Here is a 17929-nt window from a genome sequence, read left to right on the forward strand (position 1 = left end):
TGAAGACTGGCTGGCTCAGAAGGCTGAGCCCCTGGCAGGAGCTCTCCGGTGAAGTAGGAATAGTCTCACCGCCCCACCTGCGCTCTCCATCCTTTCTCTGGAGACCCTGATTTCCCCACAGGTCAGGTCTAGCCAAACCCCACCATCTTGCCACCTTATCCCTCCCTTGCCTGCCCATCAGCCTGCTCACTGTGCCCTCTTTGGGTAGGGTTTTAGCTGAGAACCAAGCTTGTTACAGGCCCTCCCTCTCATTGACCCCCACCCCCATGGGATTGCCTCTTCTCCAGGCTGAAGCCCCTTCTGGGGGGCAGGCACCCACCAGCTATGGCTCTGTGTCGGGGGTGACATCCTTTTGAGTTTGCTTTCTCAGTCTGCCATGCCTTAAGGAACAATTTGGCCTGAACTTAACATCTGGGAGCAGGGTTTTAGAGGTACTGCAGGGACTGACAGGACTCCTACAGAGAGGGGCCAGGTATCAGGGAGGATGGGAGGAAGGAGGAGGCTGGGAACTCCAAGGAAAAGAAGTGGTGGGAAGGAGCTGAGCTGCATGTACACCAATGCAAGGAGCATGGGTAATAAGCAGGAGGAGCTTGAAGCTCTCCTGGGAATAGGAGGGTATGACCTGGTGGGAATCACAGAAACTTGGTGGGATGAAAGGCAAGTCTGGAATGTGAACATAGAAGGGTATCACCTGTTTAGAAAGGACAGGAAGGGAAAGAGAGGTGGGGGCGTGGCTTTATATGTCAGGGAAGGGATAGGATGCAGCGAGATAGATTGCAGCACAGATGGGGATTTGGTAGAGGCAGTCTGGGTGAAACTTAGGGGTTTTGACAGGGAAAGAGACCTGACACTGGGGGTATGTTATCACCCTCCAGGTCAACTTGAGACCCTGGATGATGTCCTGACAGGCCAGATTCTAAAGATATCTCGGGGGAGAGACACAGTAATTATGGGAGATTTCAATCTCCCGGATATTAGTTGGGAGACTCACTCGGCGGTGACAGCCAGGTCACGTCGCTCCCTAGAAGCTATAGAGGGAGAGTTTTTCACACAGAGGGTTCAAGAGACGACGAGGGGGGAAACATTCTTGACTTGGTCTTGACCAATAGGGAGGAGCTGATAGATGAAGTACAGATTAGGGGAGTACTGGACGCGAGTGATCACTCCATCCTTTGCTTTGAGATCAGGGGACTGCGGACGGGCAGCAGGTCAAACACTAGAAGCTGGGCCTTCAAGAGGGCCAACTTTGGCCAACTGAAGGCCAGACTGGGGAAAGATTCCTGGGATAGGTTACTGGAAGGTAAGCGAGGAGGGGTGGATAGCACTCAAAGGGGAGGCTTTGGAGGTGCAAGCCTTGACGATACCTCTAGTAAGTAAGGTGGGGAGGCGGAGGAGAGGGCCGCCATGGATGCGAAAGGAGGTGGTTAGAGGGGTTAGACGAAAGAAGTACCTCCACAGGAAATGGGTACTGGGGGAAATAGACAAAAGGGTATACCGGGGGGGAGGAGGCCCATTGCAGAAGGATTCGTCGCACGGCTAAGGCTGATTACGAGCTGAGACTTGCCAAGAATATCAAGAGCAACAAAAAGGGCTTCTTTCAGCATGTGAATAGGAAGAGGAAGGGGAGACAAGTGGTGGGACCACTAAATAAGGAGGAAGGAGATCCAGTGACTGATATGAGGGAACAGGCACAGATGCTAAATGACTATTTGGAGACCCCAAAGCAGGACAGGGGATATCCGCATAGGAGATTACATGAGGCTGGGGACTTAGGGGCACAGATTAGAGTCACCCCCCCCCTTGAAGTCGAGGGGCTCCTCAGGGCATTGGACATTACAAAGGCGCCAGGCCCTGACAGGTTACATCCGAGAGTACTTAGAGAGTTGGCCGGGGTTCTCTCATGCCCACTGGCCTCCATTTTTGAGACCTCGTGGAGAACAGGTGAAGTACCAGAGGACTGGAGGGTGGCATCAGTAGTCCCAATTTTCAAAAGGGTAGTAGAAAGGACATGGGGAATTATAGACCAGTTAGCCTTACGTCCATTGCAGGAAAAACAATGGAGAGGCTCATAATAGAGAGAGATCTAGTGATGCTAGATAGGGAAGGGAGGCTGACAGCCACACAACACGGCTTCCGCAAAAACAAGTCCTGTCAGACAAAACTTGTGGAATTCTATGACAAGGTTTTGCGATGGCTAGATGGAGGGGATGCAGTGGATGTGGTTTACCTGGATTTCAGCAAGGCCTTTGACAAAGTGCCCCATGATATCCTGGTGGAGAAATTGAGGAATTTTGGGATACACCAAAGCACTGTCCGGTGGATTAGGGCATGGTTGACTGACCGAAGGCAGAAGGTAATCATTAACAGGGAATCATTGGGATGGCAGCCAGTGACAAGCGGGGTCCCCCAGGGCTCTCTCCTGGGGCCAATCCTGTTTAATCTTTTCATTAACAACATGGAAGAAGGGGTGAACAGTCTGCTGATCAAATTCACAGACAACACTAAAACTGGGGCAGTGGCCACACTGAGGAGCAGGTACTCCAGATCCAAAAGGATCTGGACAGACTATGGAAGTGGGCAGGAGACAACAGGATGGCGTTCAATGTGGATAAGTGCAGGGTCTTGCACTTGGGGCATAGGAATGGGTGTCATAAGTACAGGTTAGGGGACATGTAGCTGGAGAGCAGCCCTTGTGAAAGGGACCTCGGGGTGCTGGTTGACTGCAGGCTAAAAATGAGTCAGCAGTGTGATGCGGTGGTCAAGAGGGCGAACGCCACCCTTGGTTGCATAGCCAGAAGTGTGCCTTCTAGATCAAGAGAGGTATTACTACCACTCTACACAACTCTAGTGCGCCCGCAACTGGAGTATTGTGCTCAGTTTTGGGCCCCTCATTACAGAAAGGATATAGCCAGGTTGGAGTCAGTGCAGCGAAGGGCCACAAGGTTGGTGGCCGGTTTGCAGGGGATGCCGTATGAGGCGAGACTGAGGGAACTGGGTCTCTTCAGCCTGGAGAAGAGGAGACTCAGAGGGGATCTGCTGGGGACATACAGGTATGTGAAGGGTGTCACATGGAGATGGGTAGAGACCTGTTCTCCCCTGCAGAAGAAGGCAGGACGCCCTCCATCGGAGCAAAGCTCAGGGAGCCAAGGTTCCGTTTGGATGCCAGGAAGCACTTCCTGACAGTCAGGACCCCGAGGGTGTGGAATGGGCTTCCATGGGAGGTGGGTGAGGCCCCATTGGTGCGGGTGTTCAAGGACAGGCTGGATGTCCACATGGTGGGCCTGTCATGAGTGGAGCTGGCTGGTGCCGGAGGTCAGACTAGATGGCTGGGAGGCCCCTTCTGACTCGCTCTGTTTCTATGTTTCCATGATTCTGTGTTTCTAGCTGCACTCTGCAGAGTTGCCGTCGCAGAAGTCCTTTCAAAGCCAGGTCAATGCAAAGTGCATGGCAGCCACTGACCCCAGAAGCTGCAGCCCATACATCTTCCAAGCCAGGTGAGCCTTGCCCAGCTCAGGTTGAAAGGGGGCCACCTGTGCCTCCAATGACATTGGCAGATCCAACAATAATACCAGGAATATGCCTGCTCCTTCTGGGCAAAGGTGAACCCATCCAGAACTGGTTTCACCCACACATCCAAACTGGAAAACCACCTGTTGGCTGCACCTCTGCATTGGGCTTCCGTTTCCTAGCCTCATCCAGGTACCAGCCCAGCACGTTTGTACCTCAAATAAAATGTCATGTTCAGCATCACTTAGCACAGATTAGCAAATTAGCTGCACCATTACAAAAACTTAAGTAGGTAGTTGGGCTTCAGAAAGTGGCGGCCTGCAAGAACTCTAGTCAAGAAGCACCCCCCACACAAGACAGCCAGCCCCAAACCTGCCCTGCATCATGTGCTGCTGGAATCTGGGGGAGAGGCTGCCATTCCAAGGCCACTTTTTCAGTTAGTTTCTTCAGGGTTGCTAACAGATGGTTCACTAGCAACTTATTATGTAAAAGCAGCCCAACCCTGTCAAATATTCAAAGAAAGCCATTGTACCTTTAAACAAATTATTAAAATATTATTTGATAGCCAAGACAAGAGAGAGGCTGCTTGTCCCCTAGCCCTGCATTGGCCAGGAACAACTTTAGTCACAAAGCAAATCTCTTTCCAGTGGCTGCATGCAGGCGGCTCCCAGGCTGCGATCTGGAGGCATGTGATGCAGCAGCCTTCCTGGAGCTAAACGAGGGATGGGAGCTCACCCGGGAATCCTGTTGACACTGCCCTGGACCAAAGGACAGGAGGAGGACAGCACTGCGATGAGGCAAATGAGTCCGCAAAAATCCAGTCGGTCAGCAGCCAAACAGGGCCGGCCAGACAAGCAAACAGCCCCTGGGCAGAAGAGCGGGGAGCAGAAGTATGGCTGCGGGAAGCTCCCCTGGCAGTCTCAGCCTGTGCGCCCACTGGGGACTGGCTTGATCCCGGGGGCCCTCAGGCAGAGGGGGACTGGCGCCTGCAGCTCTCTGCACAGGACACCGGAGGCAGAGCAGCGTGTTCTGCAGCCAGGCTGGTCCCGGGGCATGAGGCTAGGGCCGCGTGTGGATGGCTGGGCGGTGAGGAGCATCCCGGGTGTCTAAGTGGTGGTCCCTGGACGGAAAGGGAACTGCTCTGGGAAGCCAGTGGAACAGACAGATTTGCTTCCAGGCTCTGCCATGACCGCTCACGGCTCGATGGGCACATCGCAAGAAACTGCACAAGGGCTGCGGTGAGGGCTGAACTCCTACCTGCTGCGTGCTACTTGGGCAGCAGCTGGGGGTTGCCCTCACTGGGCCCTCCCACTGCAGGCTCCCTATTTTATTTATTACGTTTCCTTGGCTGCCCATCAGCCTAGCCTCTCTGAAGTGGTCAGATGAGAGTAAAAAGCATTAGAGTACAAAATGTAGTAACTGAAATTCAGGACAAGAGAAAAAATGCAGCATTAAAAGTTTGCCAATGTAGCAGAGGAACATAAAGCCACATGTTCCTGTTCATATAAACGGATCCAAAACAAAATGTATGCTTGTTTTAAAAGTGCATTGCTTAGAAGGCCTAGATAAACAAAAGGCAATTTATCTGTTACGAAAAACAACACAACTGTGGTGTCAGGTGAGCCTCACCCTCTGAGCCCCTCGGCTCACTTCACTTCACGGCACTGGGCAGATGCAGACAGCAAGGCCTCTGAAGAGGGTCTTACAACCCTGCGGGGGAGTTCCCAGACTGCTTCTCGGGGCCACTCCACACCATGTGGCCTGGCCCACTTCCCTGCCTCGCAGAAGCAGGCCCTGCGCTGCCTCCTGGGGCCCAGGTGCTCTTCACACAGGCCTCCACTTCAGGGTCTTGTTCCAATGCCCATCCTTTGACCTGCTTGTGTGGGCAGCCAGAAGGACATGCCGGGCCACACGACCAGTGAAAGGGGATGTGAATCCTCCAAGTTGGGGCTTCCTGGGGACTCCCAGATGCCGGGCTGCCCCCGCCTGCACCGCACTAGCTCAGACGGCAGGCAGGCGAGTGCACGCTGCGTGTGGAAGAGACCACACGGGTGCATCGACGCCTCCTAGGCTCTCTCTCGTGCGGCTGTTCTTGCCGTGGCAGCCGTAAGGGTTGGGAGCCGGCAGGGCCAGCCTGGGCGCTGGAGAGATGCTGTCGCCGCGGCCTCTTTCTGTGCTTCCGAGTAGTAACTTCGTACCACAATTCTTGTGCCTGGCAGAGAGAGACACGCACCACCCAGGCTGAGCCAATGGGCAAAGGGGCCGGACGGCCCCGTGGCACGACGCTGAGCTACCAGTGCGCAAGCAGCAGCACTAATGTGAGCACAACCGCATGCTGCAGACGAAGGCACTGCACTCTGCTGGCAGACCAAGCTCCGCCTGAGACGCCACATACGGGCGGCAGCGGCATTTGCAGCCAGCCCATTCACGAGGCAAAGGCTGCAGCAGAGGCACCAGGTGCCCGCTCCTGCTGCTCCCCAACAAGCAGCCAATGGCTGGGAGTCGGAGGAAGGGCAGCTGGCAACGGTTGCCCCGGCAGAACTACAACAACCTGCATGGCAAACGGAGGCAGGATGGACCGGAAGTCCAGCCAGGGATTTGCCGGATCAAATACCTGCATGAGCCCCAGTGCCAGACGCTGCCTGCCGCTCTGTGCCAGCTGCAGGGGGTGTGCGTGAGGCTGGAGAGTGTCCCCCTGCCCTTTGTGGGCTTCCCACTGCTGCGCCTAGTTGCCTGTCATGGAACAGCCTGCTCAGCCAGGCAGACCTGGGACCGTCCCAGGCTCCCTCCTCCTTGGCTGACAACCTTACACCCCCCTTATTCACCGGCAGAACTTGGTGCGCCGGCTTTTTGAGAGCAGTGCTATGGGTAAGAGAGCGGTGCATATGCCCCTGTTCACAACGCAGCTCAGCTGCTCTTCCAGCTCAGGTGCTTACAGTGGCAAACGGGAGGCACCAGGGTTCTCTTCTCCATCGTTACTCGGAGACGGCAGGGTCCGATCCTTCCACGCGAAAGCAGGTGCTCTGCACCCTTCATTGGGGTGCCTCAGACAAGCTGTTTTCTCCCAGCTCCATCTGTATACAACGTGTTGACCTGTGAAGATTAACAGCTGCAAAAGGCATTGTTCCAGCATTAACCTTGACAAATGAAATCCACATCGGATGGAAATCTACTGAAGAGGTTGAATTGTACAGCCATTTCCCAGAGGGGAAAATATTAAAAATAAATACCAAAAAATAACAATAATCAAAACATTTCCCTCCCATTTTACTTCCTCTGTGGCCAAACATAGCTACCACAAGCAATGTCAGAGGGAATGAAGGCGGCAGAGTTTGGCGCTTTGCCATCTAAAACAGCAATCAGGGGCGTGGAAAACAAAAACAGAAAGTGTTTATTTGGGGGGGACAAAGCAGTGTCTGAAGCACAAAGACAACAAAAACAAGGTCACTTGCAGTAAGAATCACCATTTGCAGAGATCCCTAAATATCCCCAAAACCGTTACGGGAGACGCTGCCTCTCTGGGCCACGTAGGGCTGCGAGGCACCTCATGGTCCAAGGCCTGACTCGCCTGGGTCCTGGGTCAGGCCAGCCAGAGACCCCTCTCCAGACGCAGGCAGGACGTGGGCTTCCACCTCCTCCCTCATGCAGCTGCTCCTGGAGCAGCGCAGCATCTCCAGGCTGCTGGGCCCGAGGGACCTGCCAGCACCCTGGCCTCAAGCCCACAGCGTGGCTGGTGCAGAAGGGCCAAGTGGTGCCCGTGCAGCCCGTGCCCCTCCAAACTCACACGGGCCACCAGAGGGAGGCTGACTGAGTGGGCAGGACAGTCCAGATGACTCTTCTTCTTCTGACCAGGTGTGATTCTCTCCCGCCTCCCCAAGGGGCAGTTTAGTAGCAGGTGTTAGTTCGCAGCCCATATAACACCAGTTTTATGCAGACTAGACTGGTTGCCAGTTATAACCTGGGCCCAACTTAAAGAGCTTGTTTTGACATACAGAGCCCTCAGCAGCTTAGGGCCTGGCTACCTGAATGACTGCCTTCTCCCACACAAGCCTACCCAACCATTGAGACCTGGGCAAGAGGCCCTTCTGAAAGAGCCATCCCGCAAGGAGGTGAGAGGGATGGCAAGCAGAAGAAGGGCCTCTTCGGTGGCTGCCCCCCACCTACAGAAGATTCGCCAGGTACCAACCTTATTCTGTTTCTGACACCAGGCAAACACTTCTCTTGACCAGGCCTTTTAACAACGGGTTTTAGCTCATTTAATGTTAATGATGCATATAGTTGTCCTTCGAACTTGCTGTATGTAATACCTTAAATGGCCACTATGATATCCTTGCTGTTTTATTATGTTTATATGATGTGTTTATTGTTTCATTGTTTCTAAGAATTGTGTTTTGATTATTGTTGTAAGCCGCCTGGAGATCCCTGTCAGGATAGTTGGCAGCACAATAGCACATAAATAAAAAAAAAGTGAGACCTTGGTTTAACCCCCGCCTTGAATCCAGCCAGTCTCCAGGATGGTCTCAGGCAAGCTGGTGGGGGCGTGTAGGCATCTCGGCTCTTCTGCATGATGCTCATTATCAAACCAGGGCAACCTGGCTTGCCCTGGCCATAGGACCGAGGCCCCACTGAGCCAGTGCGCAGGGGTGGTCAAAGCACTGGGCTGGGTTCCAGTCCCCACTTGACCATGAAGCTCACTGGACGACTTCAGAGCAGCCGCAGACCCTCAGCTCAATCTCCCTCCCCAGGTGGCTGTTGTGAGGATAAAAGTGGAGCTCTGCAAACTGCCTTGGGTTCCTCATAAAAGGAAAAACAGGCTGGGGACAAATGCAATGCAATACTTTTCGTTGGTCACCTTGGTAAACAATGTACATGGGCACCCAGACAGGGGAAGCATATTCCAGAGGTCTTGATAGACCACTTCACAGCTTCCTTGTTGTTGTTAGTCGCAAAGTGGTGTCCGACCCATCGCGACCCCATGGACAACATTCCTCCAGGCCTTCCTGTCCTCCACCATCCCCCGGAGTCCACTTAAACTCATGCCGACTGCTTCAGTGACTCCATCTAGCCACCTCATCCTCTGCCGTCCCCTTCTTCTTTTGCCATCTATTGTTCCCAGCATTAGGCTTTTCTCCAGGGAGTCCTTCCTTCACATTAGGTGGCCAAAGTATTTGAGTTTCATCTTCAGGATCTGGCCTTCTAAAGAGCAGTCAGGGTTGATCTTCTCTAGGACTGACCGGTTTGATCGCCTTGCGGTCCAAGGGACTCGCAGGAGTCTCCTCCAGCACCACAATTCAAAGGCCTCAATCCTTTGGCGCTCAGCCTTCCTTATGGTCCAGCTTTCACAGCCATACATCGCAACTGGGAAAACCATAGCCTTGACTATACGCACTTTTGTTGGCAGGGTGATGTCTCTGCTTTTTAGTATGCTGTCTAGATCTGCCATAGCTTCCTCCCCAGGAACAAGCGTCTTTTAATTTCTTGGCTGCAGTCCCCATCTGCGGTGATCTTGGAGCCTAGGAAAATAAAATCTGTCACTACCTCCATTTCTTCCCCATCTGTTTGCCAGGAAGTGATAGGACCGATGCCATGATCTTAGTTTTCTTAATGTTCAGTTTCAAGCCAACTTTTGCACTCTCCTCCTGCACCCACATCAAGAGGCTCTTTAGTTCCTCTTCACTTTCTGCCATGAGAGTCGTATCATCTGCATATATGAGGTTGTTGATATTTCTCCTGGCAATCTTAATTCCAACTGATGATTCATCTAGCCCTGCCTTTCTCATGATGTGCTCTGCATATAAGTTAAATAGGCAGGACGACAGTAAACAGCCTTGCCAAACTCCTTTCTCAATTTTGAACCAATCAGTGGTTCCGTGTCCAGTACTCACTGTTGCTTCTTGAACTGCATACAGGTTTCTCAATAGACAAATAAGATGGCCTGGTACTCCCATCTCTTTAAGCACTTGCCACAATTTGTTGTGATCCACACAATCAAAGGCTTTAGCATAGTCAATGAAGCAGAAGTAGATGTTTTTCTGGAACTCCCTAGCTTTCTCCATGATCCGGCGTATGTTGGCAATTTGATCTCTAGTTCCTCTGCCTCTTCGAAATACTGCCTGTACTCCTGGAAGCTCTCGGTCCACACACTGCTGGAGCCTAACTTGCAGGATTTTGAGCATAACTTTGCTAGCATGTGAAATGAGTGCAATGGTGCGGTAGTGTGAACATTCTTTGGCATTGCCCTTCTTTGGGATGGGAATGTAAACTGACCTTTTCCGATCCTGTGGCCACTGTTGAGTTTTCCAAATTTGCAGGCATATTGAGTGTAGCACTTTTATTGCATCGTCTTTTAAGATTTTGAATAGCTCAGCTGGAATACTGTCACCTCCACTAGCTTTGTTGTTGCTCAGACTTCCTGAGGCCCATTTGACTTCACATTTCAGGATGTCTGGCTTGAGACAGTGACCACCCCATCATGGTTATCAGGGACGTTAAGCTCTTTCTTGTATAATTCCTCTGTGTAATCTTGCCACTCTTCTTAATCTCTTCTGCCTCTGTTAGGTCCCTGCCATTTTGTTCCTTTATCATGCCCATCTTTGCACGCAACATTCCCTTCATATCTCCAATTTTCTTGAAGGGCTCTCTGGTCCTCCCTATTCTATGGTTTTCTTCTATTTCTTTGCACTGTTCATTTAAGAAGGCACTCTTATCTCTTCTAGCTATTCTCTGGAATTCTGCATTCATTTGTTTGTATCTTTCTCTTTCTCCCTTGCCTTTCGCTTCCCTTCTTTCCTCAGCTATTTGTAAAGCTTCCTCAGACAGCCATTTTGCTTTCTTGCATTTCTTTTTCTTTGGGATGGTTTTAGTTGCTGCCTCTTGTACAATGTTGCGAACCTCCGTCCATAGTTCTTCAGGCACTCTGTCTATCAGATCTAATTCCTTAAACCTATTTGTCACCTCTACTGTATATTCATCAGGGATATGATTTAGGTCATACCTGAGTGACCTAGTGCTTTTCCCTACATTCTTCAATTTAAGCCTAAATTTTGCAACAAGAAGCTCATGATCTGAGCCACAGTCAGCTCCTGGTCTCATTTCTACTGACTGTACAGAGGTCTTCCATCCTTGGCTGTAGAGCACATAGTCAATCTGATTTCTGTGTTGACCGTCCGGTGATGCCCATGTGCAGAGTCGTCTCTTGGGTTGTTGGAAAAAAGCGTTTGCTAGGACCTTCGTATTCTCTTGACAAAATTCTACCAGCCTGTGCCTGCTTCATTTTGTACTCCAAGGCCAAACTTGCCCGTTATTCCGGTTATCTTTTGGCTTCCTGCTTTAGCATTCTAATCCCCCATGGACATCATGGACATCATTTTTTGGTGTTAATTCTAGAAGGTGTTGTAGCCTTCATAGAACTGGTCAACTTCAGCCTCTTCAGCACCAGTGGTTGGGGCAGAGACTTGGACTACTGTGATGTTGAATGGTTTGCCTTGGATTCGAACTGAGATCATTCTGTAATTTTGGAGATTGTATCCCAGGACTGCTTTTCCTACTCTTTTATTGACTATGAAGGCTACTCCATTTCTTCTGAGGGATTCTTGCCCACAGTAGTATACCTGATGGTCATCTGAATTAAATTCACCCATTCCTGTCCATTTTAGTTCACTGATTCCTAAGATGTTGATGTTCAGTCTTGTCATCACTTGTTTGACCACATCCAGCTTGCCTTGATTCATGGATCTTACATCCCAGGTTCCTATGGAGTACAGATCTTTGCAGCACTGGACTCTCCTTTCACCACCAGATACATCTGCAACTGAGTGTCCTTTCGGCTTTGACCCAGTCTCTTCATTCTTTCTGGCGCTACTAGTACTAGCCCTCTGCTCTTCCCCAGTAGCATATTGGACACCTTCCGACCTGAGGGGCTCATCTTCCGGCATCATATCTTTTTGCCTTTTTGGTACTGTCCATGGGGTTTTTATGGCAAAGATACTGGAGTGGGTTGCCATTTCCTTCTCCAGTGGATCACGTTTTGTCAGCGCTCCCTGCTATGGCCTGTCCGTCTTGGGTGGCCCTGCACAGCATAGCTCATAGCTTCATTGAGCTAAGCAAGCCCCTTCGCCATGACAAGGCAGTGATCCATGAAGGAGCACAGCTTCCTAGCTGCTGGCAAAACAAGTCCCTTCCTAGGCAGCATGTTTTACTAAAGTTTTGCTCATGCTAGTACTTAGTACTGCTGTTATTCAAAAAAGTCCACCCTGGATTTCCAGAAGTTACGTCTTAGTGTGAATGATGGAGACACCATCCCCTGTCCGGACATTCAGGTGCGTGGCTGGAGATTTCACTCCTTGCAGATGCCGAGGCTGGTTTGGAACTGCTAATAATACATTGCAGGGTAATTATGTTTTTCTAACATATCTGTAATTTCAAGAAGCAAATAGTCTCCAGGGTTTTAAGTAAGTGGAGGACATCTTATGGTACAATAAATACAGCAGGCAGAAAACAAACAAAGCTTCCTGTGCCCCCCTGTAATTTGGGGTTGATGCTACCTTCATGTTAAAATGTTGGAGGGTTTGAACTTAAGAGTGTCATTAAGAGGGCAGCAAATTGCCAGCTCTTTCGGACGGTTGTGCCACTTGAATGACTCTCTGCCTCAGCCACCTAAGAGCTCTTGAGGGGGCCTCAAGTACTGCTTGAGAGGTCTGAGAAGCCCTGGCCCAAGAGCAGCATCTTCCCCACAAGGAGGCTGACAGGGACAGCCTCTTTTCTCATATGTGAAAGCATACTTGGCATCCAACAAGGGGAAACTATTTTCATTGTCTTACTTTCTTTGCATTTTTATCTGGTTCTCAAGTTCAGCATTTGGAAATATGAAAAATTGTACCTGAAGCCCTCAAATGGCCACCCACAGAGTGGCAGGGGAAGGCCCAGCAGTAAACAGGCCCCGCATCAGCCTGCACACTCACCAGGGCACATGCTGACCTCACAGCTCCTACTTTAAAAGCATTATGGTCAGAGTCCAGCCAGGCAGGTATGCACATGGCCACAAACACTAATTTTATTATTTATACTTTAACTAAATTCAATTAAAGGGTTACATTTAACTTGAAGGACCCAATTCAAGGTGCTGGTTTTGACCGATAAAGCCCTGAACGGCTTGGAACCAGGATACCTGAAGGAACATCTCCTTCCTTATACACCCTCACGCCCCTTAAGATCTGTGGGGGAGGCCCTGCTCAGACATCTAGAAAAAGGACATCTACTCAGAACAGGGCCTTCTCTGCGGTGGCGCCCAGATTGTGGAATGCGCTCCCCAGGGAGGTCTGCCTGGCGCTGAGACTATATTCTTTTCGGCGCCAGGTTAAAACCTTTTTATTTGAATGTTATTTTTAAAGTAGCATTTTTAATGGTTCATAGTCACTTTTGATTTGATTTATTTGTATTGGTTTATAGTAATTTAATTGTACTGTTTTATTGTTTTTATGGCTATTGGTTTTAATCTTGTAAGCCGTCCTGAGATGCGATATAAATGTTTTAAATGTTTTAAATAAATAAATAAACTAGATCACATGCCTTTCTCTGACAAAAATTATGGTTAGCCCCAAGTCAATGTGCTAAGCACCTGGGCAACAGAAGTCATGACTGTGCTATGATTAAAGGAAGCATAAGAGCCAGTGTGGTGTAGTGGTTAAGAGCATGGGACTGGGACTCAGACGATCTGGGTTCTAGTCCCCGCTCAGCCATGGAGCCAACTGGGTGACTTTAGGCCAGTCACAGACTCTCAGCCCAACCCACCTCACAGGGTTGTTGTGGGGATAAGATGGAGGAAGAGAATGATGTAAGCTGCCTTGAGCCCTTTGTAGGAAAAAGGCAAGATGTAAATCCATAAATAAGAAAGAAAGAAAGAAAGAAAGAAAGAAAGAAAGAAAGAAAGAAAGAAAGGAGGGAACCGGCGTGTGTTCAGGTTATTTCTGTCTTTTCTATTAAGGTTAGCAAAGAGGGGTTTGAAAAAGCATCGTGTCCTAACACACCAGGATTGCAGAAGCAGCCGCACAGCGAGGAACGGCTGTTGCCCTGGCAGCTCTGGGGGCTGAAGCAAACAAGTTGGCTGAGAGCTTCTGAAGGCATGGTCACCTAGAGGGGGCAGGGGGGCGAAAAAGGCCAGTCAGTCCAGGGCCTACACGCAGCTGTTCCGACCGATCCCAGCATGAAGCAGCAATACTGCAAGACAACACTCTGCTGCTGCGTTTTCAATAACACAAATAATAGATTTGTGAATAGATTAGACATTAACAATTAGACGGAATAGATGTCTTTTTTTAAAGAGAACACTCGTGGTAATGATCAGAATGCTACAGAATCACCACCAGAGATTCTAGAGCAGAAAGATGGTAGCAAGAAGAAGACTTAAGCCGGGGTACAGAAGCTAATGAGGGAAAAATATTTTATTTTAAAATATCTCGGTCTTTAAAAGGAATGAAATGCTGTACCATTTTTAAAGCTAGAAATAGTAGGAAAATGCAAGTCTGTCTTCCATACCTATCAGTATTATGGCAAGATGAAAAAAGATTCGTCTTCTCTTATTTCTGAAGCAAAAACACCCTCTTTGGTTCAACGAGCTGCAGCCAAGATTTTAATTCCAGGGTCAGAGAAACAATTTGAGGGATGACATTGGCCAAGGTTGCCCAGCACTTCCTCCCTGCCTCAGTTTTCAGGCTGGCAAGGTACACCATTATCATGTCTCTGACCTTTTCTCCTAAAGTGTTCTGAGGCCCATGAGTAAAAGGCTTTTCATAAGCAAGCGAGCAAAGGAGCAAGCAAGCACTTGTGCCACAGCACTGCCCATTATTTATGAGGCATACTTAAGGGTGCCTCCGCTTGCTCAGCCATCCAGCCCGGGGGCACCCAGCAGGAGGCACCGCCTGCTCTCGCAAGAGGCCATGCGCCTCCAGGTCCCCTCCACAACTGAGACACCATCGTTTCTGCTTCTCACCAGCCCTACAAGACGGCAAAGTGGGGAAGGCTTTCAGCCCATAACCCAACCCAGTGGGACAGCCGCTGGCTATTCACCCCACATCCAGGCAACGCCTGCACTGCCTGCCCCAAAGCACCTGAGAAAGGAGGCGCTGCCACAGCGCAGGGCTCCCAAGAGCCCAAGCCACAACGCCAGAGAGGAGATTGCCAGCCACATCTCAGGGGGTCCACTGCTTCAGGCCGGCCTCCTTCCAGCACCCTCAGGAGGAGCGGGTGGGCTGAGTCAACTAATTATCCAATCACCCCAAGGGCGAGAAACCCAGCAGGCTCCCCGGTCCCTGGGGGAGCGCCCTCTGCCTCCCTTGGGTGCCTCTCCACCTCACACAGGGCCGCACTCGCAGAGGCGCACACAGGCACAGCCCTCTGCACCAGGGCAGGAATCCGTCACCCTGGCTCCCAACATGGGAATGGCGTAGGCAGAAGAACGTGCATCCAAATTGTTTCCAGACATGGGAGAACAGCCTGAGCATCCAAAGCCGAGCCAGTGCTTTCGCAGCGTTCCACAGTGCGGCCCTCCTCCCCGGCCCACAAATATCCTTCCGTCCACACGCTGCAGGGCTGCCAGAGGATGCCAGACGCATCCAGAAGGGTGCAGCCCCCGCCCCACAGGGGAACCCTCCACTCCTGCCTGGCACCACACTGACCTTGCGGGCACCCTCCCATCAACGGCTTTTATCCTTCAACAGGCAGCCTGGGAATTTTTGGGGCGATCCAACTCCTAATGTAGATGAGATCACAATTCCCAATAAGCCAGGAGTCAGCAATTACTATGGATGATATGAAAGTCACACAAGGCAACCTTACCATACTTACCATCTCAGCACGAAAGCCACTACCAACATGAAACCGGTGCCCCCCAGATTGTCACATCCAGGAGGAAAGAGGCAGCCAGGTGTGGCCAGGGAATTATAAACCTCATCACCTTTAAAAAGTACTTCTTTTGCTGCCAATTTCTGTTTCACAGTATTAATCCTTATCGCCTCTAAATGGGGCAGGGGGAATTTTAAACGGCAGACATATTTGGGAGGTTTCATACCTGAAAGGGCATAAATAGATTGGGAGGGGGGGAGTCAGTCAGGACCGGACAGCACATTTAATACCATTTCAACATTCATTCAACAGAAAGCAGCTTGTTGTGCTTACTAAACATACAAGCACCTGTGTGTCTGCCCTGGGATGGCCCTGGATCCTGAAACCCTCAAAATAAGCCCGGCAGCAGGTGTGACTGCCTGAGCTCCACCAGATTTCAGCCAGGCCCAGAAGAGTCTCTGCAGAAGCGGCTGGAGGTCCTTTGGTTAGAGGAGGCCATTAGGCCGACTCAGTTCTACCTCCTGCAATGCGGGCAGGGCTTGAACTATGGCAGAGGCCTGTGTGGAGTACTAATTTCTTCCCTCAGCTGCTCAGTCTTACCAGATTGTTCTGAAGCAAGAGTCCCCTGCTTGGTGGACACAACTGAAATGTTGAGCATTGTTGCAGGAACTCCCACAAAATGGCTGCCATGGGGCATCTTGCCTGTTCCTAAAATGGCTGCCATGGTGGGCATGGTTGGTCAAGAAATGCTCATTTCACAGAAGCAAAACTGGCCAGACTAAAAGGATAGTAACTTGCTCAAGAACCTGATTAAAAGGCAGTGGTGAGGTATGCGCTCCAAAGCGCTAAAACGTTATTTGGAGCCCCAGTAAGGACGGTGCAAGCAGGCAGCATGTTGCTCTGCAGGGGAGAGAAGACCAAGAGGGCGGCTTTCGCTGCCCTGCCCACCTGTGCAGGAGCCACCTGCCCTGGCTGGCAAGGCAGCAGCTGTGCTCTGGAGGTGGGGTCATCACCACCAGCAGCTGCTTCAGGGAGACAAGAGCACGGCGGTAGCATCCCGCTTCTGCTGCCCATTCGGCGATGGCTGGGGGTCGGCGTGGGAAGAGCCCACACTTGCAGCAGTTGCTACTGATCAGCTCAGAAATAAATGTAACAGCAAGGTGGTTTGTATCGCATCCATCTCAACTGTGTCCCTGGGGAGCACGGGGGCTTCCCCATTACTGTGGTAAGGCATTGGGATACCAAAAAACCAAGAGGAGAAAAGGGGCAAGATTCCTCACAGCTACCCCCCCTTCTGGTTTCCCCCCAACTGAATGCTTCCTGGCAGCCATACCAGCTTGCTCTCAAGGCTGCTGCTGCTGCTGAACACCAGGTCAGCCCAGAATAAAGGGGTGGATGAGGGGGCTGGCCTGGCTTCCACCACTGAGACCTGGGTGGGGGGGTGAGCTGGGAGGGGTCAGCTGTGCCCTCCTGGCTATTCAGTACAGCACCACTCAAGGGCTGGGGATGGGGGTGTCCATGATCTACAGGAGTACCATCTCCCCCTCTGGCCTTCCTCTTCAGTACAGCGTATGTCTTGAGTGTTTGCACCTTGCGCTGGGTGCCTGAGACAGATTAGGGATTCCGCTGGGGTACTGCCCCCCACCCCCATCAGACTCCTTGCCCAAGCTGCCAGAGGTGATTCTGGACATGGTGTTGAGGACCATGAGGGTGGGGGTACTGGGGGATCTCAACTTCCAGGCTGAGGCTGCATTATCCAGGGCAGCTCAGGACTTCATGACCGCCATGACAACCATGGGGCCGTTGCAACGTACTACTGGCCCAGCTCAAGGACAAGGACACACCGCTGAGCTGAGCAGGAGGAAGGTGATCTGGAAGTGGGGGAATTAACATCAACTCCCTTGCCATGGCCAGATCCCTTCCTTTTGACCTTTGGTTCCTTTTCCCCTCTGCAATGGTGTGAGACCCCTCTGCCCCCAAAGGCTAATGAATCCCGAGGGGTTTCCAGAGGGCTCTGGAGGAATTTCCTGCTGGTAGGGTTAGCATTCCTGTCAAAGCCCAAGTTGCTCTGTGTAAAACGGAGAAGACTTGGGTGGCTGACATGCTCTTCCCCTGCTTCCCTTGCGCAGAGCCCGGCCAGCTCCTCGCCACGCACCCGAGCAGAGGGCAGTGAAGCAAGGCAGGAGACAGTCAGACGGGCAGGAGACTGCAGGCGGAGGAAAGCACATGCTCAGTCCGATCAAACGCAGGTTAGAACGCAAGGGTCACAAAGAGGCACTTCTTCTGCAGCAGTGTTGCATCTTCCGGATGTCATCCAGCACAGTTTTTCTGAGTGGTTTGCGGCCTATTAAATTTTGAGCCAGAGAACGAAACTGTGGAGCCCTCAGTAGCTCCTCGTGATTCATTTGCTCAGCACTTTGAAGATAAAGTCACTCGGATTCATCACAAATCGGCACCAAAATTAATGCAGTTCCACCAGCAAAGGCACGCAGAGCACCACCTGGTCCAATTCTAGTGGATAGGCTGGACATGCACGTGGTAGGCATGCCGTAGCCAGGGGTCAGGCTAGATGGCCCGGGAGACC

The 17929-nt window shown here is 51.2% G+C and overlaps 1 protein-coding gene across 14 annotated transcripts in view; it reads right to left on the reverse strand.

Moving 5' to 3' along the window:
• MEF2D (myocyte enhancer factor 2D) overlaps window positions 1-17929 on the reverse strand; it is a 175203-nt gene that overhangs the window by 138251 nt on the left and 19023 nt on the right. Inside the window, exon 1 of one of the 14 annotated variants that reach the window (XM_044449080.1) lies at window positions 6444-6835. The exons of the other annotated variants lie outside the window; for them this stretch is intronic. The gene's annotated coding sequence lies outside the window, so the exon portion shown is untranslated. Of the gene's footprint in view, window positions 1-6443; window positions 6836-17929 lie in introns of those variants that run through there. 14 annotated transcript variants of the gene reach the window in all.

This window comes from Varanus komodoensis, unplaced genomic scaffold (assembly GCF_004798865.1).
Source record: "Varanus komodoensis strain SLA01 unplaced genomic scaffold, ASM479886v1 scaffold57, whole genome shotgun sequence".
NCBI lineage: Eukaryota > Metazoa > Chordata > Lepidosauria > Squamata > Varanidae > Varanus > Varanus komodoensis.